This window comes from Palaemon carinicauda, chromosome 6, assembly GCF_036898095.1.
Source record: "Palaemon carinicauda isolate YSFRI2023 chromosome 6, ASM3689809v2, whole genome shotgun sequence".
NCBI classification, from domain to species: Eukaryota; Metazoa; Arthropoda; class Malacostraca; order Decapoda; family Palaemonidae; genus Palaemon; species Palaemon carinicauda.
Genome location: NC_090730.1, coordinates 143995577 through 144004550, shown reverse-complemented (window position 1 = coordinate 144004550; position 8974 = coordinate 143995577).

Here is an 8974-nt window from a genome sequence, read left to right as displayed (position 1 = left end):
AAAAACTTAGGTTAATGTTTGGAGAAGAACTGTTAAATGTCATAGACGTAATAGGAAGCTGGTGCACAACCATGAAGCTGACTGGCTCTTACAGTTTGCCAGTTTCATTTCTTAAATTTTGTTCTCATCTGTTTTTCGCCAATTCGTGAATATATGTTACAACGTTTTATCTCTCTTCTTCTCAAGTTTGCTTTCCTTGCCTCTCAAGTTACCAATTAATAACCCTTGTACACAGTTTTCTACTGTCAGAATTGGACCTGCCACTGATCAATCATGGAAGCAAAGTTTATATATATATATATATATATATATATATATATATATATATATATATATATAAATATATATTCATATATATGTATATATTCATATATATATATATATATATATATATATATATATATATATATATATATATATATATATATATTATATATATATATATATATATATATATATATATATATATATATATATATATATATATATATATTATATATATATATATATATATATATATATATATATATATATGTATATATATATATATATATTTATATATATATATATATATATATATATTTATATATATATATATATATATATATATATATATATATATATATATATATTTATATATATATTTATATATATACAGTATATATATATTATGTATGTATGTATATGTATATATCTAAATTCTAATCAGTCGTTCGTTTTTTTCATATTAAAGATAATTCTCTCTCTCTCTCTCTCTCTCTCTCTCTCTCTCTCTCTCTCTCTCTCTCTCTCTCTCTCTCTCTCTCTCTCTCTCTCTCTCTCTCTCTCTCTGAAAGAGTTTTTTTTCTGAAAAATTTTCTAAACGGCAATTTACCCATTCATTGCCTCGCTGTAGTGGAGCGTTGAGGTGCACTGTAGACATTAATTTAGGGCTAATGCAGCGTCCCTTTGGCCCCTAGCTTCCCCCACTTTCTAGCCTTCTATTACGCTTGGGTTTTCCCTGGTTGCCCAAACTCTTAAATTTAATCATCACCTTTATATAATTATGTCGATTTTAAACATCGGATAACTAGATTTCATTATTCATATATTTTTTTGGTAAATTATAGTTATAGATAATGATTATGTGTTAGGTTATTTTGAGTTTCACCTTTTCGAAAAAACTGAATCATTTTCCTTTCCAAATTATACGTAAAATTGCCTTAGGGGAACCTTCATGTTCTTCATGATATAGGGGCACTTGGTCTTTTAGTCATGTTAGGGCCATAATCTTAGGTTTAGGAATTGGAAACTCAATTGTTTAAGATTAAATTACTCTAAAGTATTTTAATTATCTTGTAGGAGATGAAAGTTAACGAACAAATAAAGAATTGGATTGTAAAACCATGTTTATCATCTTATATTATTCGTTAAAAAAATTTGAATGTTACATAATCACTTTTCTTATATTATTGTTTTTATTTTCAATAAACTTTGAATTATTTATTCGACTGTATTTCTGACATGAACTTACAGGAGGTTGTAATGCCTGACCCATTTATTTAAAGAGCTTACGAGTTTTCATAACGTAACTAAGAAATCTAATCCTAATTTTCATTCTTATTCCCTGACTGACCTGAAAATTTTTAAGAAGTGTTCCTCCGCATCGCAATTTACTTGGGTTTTAGTAATTCATTGCAAGTATGGAGGATCAGATTTTTGGTGACCCCTTAAATCAATCAATCATTCAGTCAGTCATCTTTTAAGCTAATTATCCTGTAATCACTCTTATTTACCCTTTCCAGTTCTCACGCAACAACTTTAAACTATCATGACGTAGTCTCGGGTCACCGTAAATTAGGGAGTTTCAGCCTTCTTTCTGTAATAGCATCTCGGTATAATTCTTCATCTGTCTTGTAGGCCTTTGGGGGATTTGTCAATTGACAATTTTGAAAAGTAATGTTTATAAATTTACACCTTGTGGCCATTACTTAATTTCTGTGGCCCCATTTCGAAACTATATATATATATATATATATATATATATATATATATATATATATATATATATATATATATATATATATATATATATATATAGATAGATAGATAGATAGATAGATAGATAGATAGATAGATAGATAGATAGATAGATAGATAGATAGATAGATAGATAGATAGATAGATAGATAGATAGATAGATAGATATATATATATATATATATATATATAGATAGATATATATATATATAGATAGATATATAGATATATATATATAGATATATATAGATATATAGATTTAGATATATAGATTTTATATATATATATATATATATATATATATATATATATATATATATATATATATATATATATATGTATATATATATATATATGTATATATATATGTATATATATAGTATTTATATATACATACATATATATATATGTGTGTGTATGTATGTATGTATGCGTGAATATAAAAGTATACGTGTTTATGCATTTACATATCCATGTAGTTTTTCAAATAAGCCACAAATATCGTATAATATCGAATTCGTTCTGTCACGGGATCACAGACTTTTTGGATGGAGAAATTCATTTTTTTGATAAGTACTACTACATGGCAAAGGATTCGAACCTTAGCACCAAATAAGAATACAGGTAACCCTTTAACTTGACCAATTCAACCAAAGTTTCTAAGTCAAATGTTTACCCTTATTTTTATTCGGCGCTACCCAAGATTAGAGAACAATGGTTTGATTTTAGAGTGTCCTTCTCCTAGAAGAGCTGCTTACCATAGCTAAAGAGTCTCTTCTACCCTTACAATGAGGAAAATGGCACTGAACAAGTACAGTGCAGTAAGAAGAATTGTTTGGTAATCTCAGTGTTGTCAGGTGAATGAGGAGAGAGGACAGAGGAGAGTATGTAAAGAATAGGCCAGACTATTCAGTGTGTGAATGTATAGGCAAAGGGAAAATGAACCGTAACCAGAGAGAAGGATCCAATGTTGGTAGGATGAGAGTAAACGATGGCTGGTAGAATTTTCATATTTCTTCTATATTTTTGTTTATAGTTCAGGCTTGAACATACTTCTCAGTGAATGCAGAGTATTCATACGCGAATTTGCTCGTGAAGATGTAAAAGAATTGGCTATTATGTATAGTATAGAGAACTTTCACTCTTCACTTGGGTTTTCAATATGTGATTGTATTATTCGAGGAGTTCTATTTCATACTAGTTTATTTTATTCAAACCCTCATACAGTTTTTATTTATATATAGAAGCCTGGAATCACAATTTTATATTATTTACTCATTTATTCAATGTTACTAATGCAATGTGTACTTCGATTAATTACGTGGTTGCAATCGGAATGAATTTTTCACTAGAAATGAGCCCCTGCTTTATATTTAGAATATTACTAAAGAGAGCGAGAATTACAGAAATTCGTTATATCATTGATATATATATATATATATATATATATATATATATATATATATATATATATATATATATATATATATATATATATATATACATATACATATACATATACATATACATATACATATACATATACATATACATATACATATACATATACATATACATATACACATATATATATATATATATATATATATATATATATATATTATATATATATATATATATATATATATATATATATATATATATATAGAGGTATGTTCAAGTTCTGACCAATACAGATCCAAGATGAGAATGAAAACCTATTTTTTCTTCTATTTACAAGTGACATTCAAGTTCTTTTTGACTTTAATAAAAGATAATCCAAGTATGAAATGTCTTGGATGTGAAACTTGAAGGTTGTTAAATAAGTATTTGCTAATGAAGTCGAGAATTCCAGATAGATATTTTCTTTTCATTTGAACAAAGGCCGATGGGTAAGAAAACTTGCTGTCATCTAACCAAGTCCACAAGAGAACTAAAAAAAAAAAAAAAAAAAAAAAAACAGAATACATGAAGATATTTCCAAAGTTAGACCCGACAGAAGGAAGGAAATCAGTCCCCATGCATTGGTATTCATCCTCCGATGCCTTTGGAGAAATGGAAATAAAGCTACCAAGAATTTTGCATGATTGGAATTTCTGCATCAGTTAACCCTTTTCAGTATGTTAGGGTGAAAGAATTTTGATTCTCGGTAAATATTCGAATAATACTCACAGTCAAGGAATGTTCTTAAACAGAAAATGTGAAAATCGAGGATTGTCTTCATGAATAGCTGTGTTGCCTTACAGTAGAAATGTCGATTTAATTCCAGGTTAAGCTCATTTCACTCGGTTTTGGTGATATCTGCAAATGTTTGAATCTATGGGAAAGTAGTTTGAAGGAGACAAACATTGTTATATAAATTTACTGATAAATCCGTTATTCATTGGTATATTGCATTAAAGACGCTCTTTATGACTTACCTTCAAGATGCCATATTCATGAAAAGCACGTTGTGTATAGTAATTTAGTTTTTCCTTTTGATTGGTAGAAAGATTACAACACAAAAAAATCCAAATAATTTGGGGAAAGTCTTTGGATATCTCTGGCGTTCCCACCATGATCTCATATATTTTTTTTTTTTTTCTGCGGTAAATGAACTTTTAATTTTCATCGATTGTAACTTTGCAGATTATCGTTCATAGTTCAGGTAACTAATTTCATTCATGGCTGAAATACATTTTCGTATGCGCACAGTAAACACACGAGCGAACATGCTTCTACTCGCATACACACAGTTTGAAATATACACACAATTTGAAATATACACACAATTTGAAATATACACACAGTTTGAAATATACACACAATTTGAAATACACACACAATTTGAAATATACACACAGTTTGAAATATACACACACATGGGCGCGAAAATTAGGATTATTTGAAATGAAAGACCATTTAATATAAACCTTATTTTTATTTATTATAATTCCTGTTTACATGTGAAGCAAGAATGAGCGAGCAATGAACGCTTGGATATCATACAACAGCATTAAACGTTTAAGGGAATATTTTTTTTTGTATTTTTAAGAAGAAAAAAGAGAGAATAATGTTATGAATCTTTGATTGTGATTATATGTTTAGAGAGATACGAGAGTTATCTTGATCATTTGACATAAGGAAGAAAATTTTATGAATGAGAAAAAGAACACTTGCTTAAAAGTGATTTGTTTATTGTACAGGATAATATAGAAGCATCAAGTATATGATATAGAAGTAGCGAATGTTACACTTGAGTTCATCTATTCAAAGAAAAGTAAGACCCAGAGAAAAATCGCTTATAGTTGCAGCCCCCAGAGATTCTTCCTTATTGGTTGATTTTGGAGCTAAAACTCTATTGAAGAGAAAAATTGAACAAAGAATCATAAACTCATCCAAAGTCCACGGCCATAATTAAACATTTCTATTATCTTTTTTTTTATGAATGAGGGTGATATTGAATGAAGAAAATGAAAAAGATAAGCCAGGCTTCTCGCCATCTGATGACAAAAGTAAAGTTATTCTTAAAAGTCGACGCTTGAGAACTCGTTTTCGAAGAAATCTTCGAACATTCGAAACCTCGATTAAAAAGGTACATTTGTAGGATTTTTTTTATATAAATTTTTTTTCGTTTAAATGAAAATTCTCCAAGTGAATCTTTCACTCTCCTGAGAGTATTATGAATAATTGCAGTTTATCTAAGATAGCATTTCATTCTCTTGTACGAAATCACAAAAAGCCTATACGCTTTCGAGTTCCCTTCTGACGACATCTGTACCTATGTCAATCTGTCTCGGTGTCATGGGGCAGTAAAGTCTTATCGCTACTTACAAAATGGTTACTTTAGTGTAAGTTTAAGTGGAAGTCATTTAATATAGGCCCTTTTTTTTGTTCTGGTTTATTGCGCCGTGTGGCGCGTTATTTTTATTATCATTTTTAGTTTATGGGAACTGCCTATGGCACCAAGACGAGGATCTCCTCCAGTCATATTTATCGCTAAATGTTGATAACAAAAGTCTAAGCTGCACAAAGAGTCAATATATATATATATATATTTACATGTCTTATCAGGTAAATAAGCTACGGTACCCTTAACACTAGGAAACCTTATGTGATATAGTTCATACGAACATACATAACGAACGGCTGAAACATTCAACCGCTGCAAAGCCCTCAGCTATTCTTGCATTATTTATTTGTTAACATGATAAGATATCAATCCTCAAAAGTGAGTCTGGATAAGGAGAAGGTGGGTGGGGGTTGGGGTGGGGGGCTAGTGGGAGGGATAGGGATAGGAAAAGGGAAGACAAGTCTCTGAAGAGGTCTTCAAGGTCATTGGGTCTTGTCAGTGTCAGTCGGCTAAGGTCACTGGTGAGAGATAGCTGTAAACAAAAAGGGGAAGTTAAGTGACCCTTTCGTTTTGGTTTTATTATTAAGTCAAATAATACGGTGGTTCAAGTATTATTGGGGAATTAGAATGTTTTAGGGATTTGAGAGATGGGTTTAAATTTTCTCGACATTGTAAAGTGTTTGATATCACGTGAATGCAGAATTACTGCATTTTTCATTATTTTGTGCGTAGGTCAAAGACGGTTTGTTGTTGTTATTATTATTATTATTATTATTATTATTATTACAGTAATATTTATTATTTTTATTAATGTTATATTTATTCTTATTACTAATATTATTGTTGTTATTATTATTATTATTATTCATTAATTGTATAGATTTATTTTTATTATTTATTTGTTCATGCATTCATTCATTCATTAATTTAACATTTTTATGCAAGTGACGTGAAGGTCCCTTTGTAAACTTTTTGATTCATTGCCAAAGATAGTGCAGGTCAGGTACAGGCAATGATGACAGTATTTTAAAATGATCTATTCTATCTCCATCTATCTATATACCTATCTATCTTTGTCGATTGGCAACCAGACAATATTTATGAGTTGCTATTAACTATGTTTAGGTAGTTCTCTTTCTTATTCTTGATTATTGTTTATTTTCCTTCATTGAACTGAAGGGAAGAGGTTTTAGTTCCACGGAGCATTGGAGTACGCGCATTCACTCATTCACGTAAATGCCTTTGAAAGGGGAACGAAGAGTCGAAGAGTGCATTTTTATCTAGGTCGCAAGGGCATAAAAAAACATTGTCAGTTTCTGGGTCATGTTCCAATAACAACGAATACTCTACTTCTCTACTTCTCTCCCCCCACCCCCCGGCCGATAGAGGGAGGGTTTGGGGGAGGTAATATTCGTGTAGCTTTAATTGTAATCTGTGTTGATGAATAGCTTCCTCCCTCGACTCATTGGCCGTTGGGTATGTCATAACTCTTTATAAACATTACCCTTAAAGTTTGATAGAACAGGAACTTTTCCTCTGGGACTTATCATGTTGACGTGAATGTAATTTTTTTTTTCCAATGTTGCCTTTGTTTCTATCGGAAAGTTATGTAATTTTACAGTAATTTATGAAGGTTTCAGTTAGTACTTTATTGATAAATAAAGGTCAGAATGTCTTGTTGCTGACTGAGCTTTTAACGTTTCATAAGTATGCAGTGATAATGCTTCATAAAAAATTCTTAACTTTTGATAGTTATCTCTTTACTTTTGATGATTTCAACAATGCAAGAAACTACCACTGTTCCGGGAATGGTATCGAGATTCCAAACTGCAGTGGATATTTTCCTACAATTCTCTCAAAATAAATGGATTAAAATTGTCTGTTGTCATTCTTTGGAAATAGGTCATGGGAATGCATAATGTCGTCCGTCACAAAGTGGAGAGAGGGTCATCACTGGTAATGCAATAATTGGACTAGGCAACAGGAAATGGGAACTCGAATTGAAATGGGGGGTTTTAAGGAATGGGTTTAAATGAAGCAGGACAGTACTTGATATAATATACAATACACTAAGACCCCCGAACACGAAAGCAACATGTACTTGGAGAACCAACAACAGGTATAATTCTGAACCTTTGGTTTTGCTTTTAAAGGGATCCTATGCCAAATGTTTAACCATATTATTTCCATCTAAATGATTTTTTTTATTCTTATTAATTTTTAAGGAGTTACCTGATCAATTTACCCGTTTAATAGATATATTTCCAGGGCTTACGCAATTTTATGCGTGTGAAGGTTTTCACACAAGGTGATGGAAAACGGACTTTTATTATTACTGATTCTATATTTTTATGGAATGCCCTTTTGAAATTTTGCTACCTCGTGATTTTGGAATGCGTTCGAACGGATATGCAATCCCGGTGTTGGCTCCCGGTTGGGTATATGTTGATTTAGATGTCCGGGATTTAAATCCGACTTGGAATTGAGCGTCATTAATCCCCTTGCAATTACATACTAACTACACATGACATGACATCGATACTCCCTAAACGGGACTTAATAAAGAGGCCAGCGTGTGCGCGCGGTGCCGTGTGCTTCTTCAAAAAAGAGATTTAGTGATGGCCTCCAGGAGTGATATAAATCAGGAAGGAAAAAGGAGGAACGGGCGAAAAGGCACAAAAAAGAACTCATTACAAAAATCGTTAAAAAAACCACGTTTATGTGATGCATGATGTGTTGCACTTCGGTGCTGAGAGCGCCGTGTGCCCAGATTTTCATCGGTCCTGAATTCTGGATGTTTCCGCATCGGTTGCTTTTATTGCTGATTGCTCTCGATTGGCTTTCCTGCCTTATACATTTCAGATTATATTATATATATATATATATATTTATATTGTAATATATTGTATATGTATGCATTATGTAGATGAATATATATATATATATATATATATATTGCAATATATTGTATATGTATGTCTGCATGTAGATATATATATATATATGTTTTATATATATATATATATATGTATATATATATATATATCTATATATAATTATATATCTATATGATTATATATATAATAATATATATGTGTGTATATATATATATATATATATAGT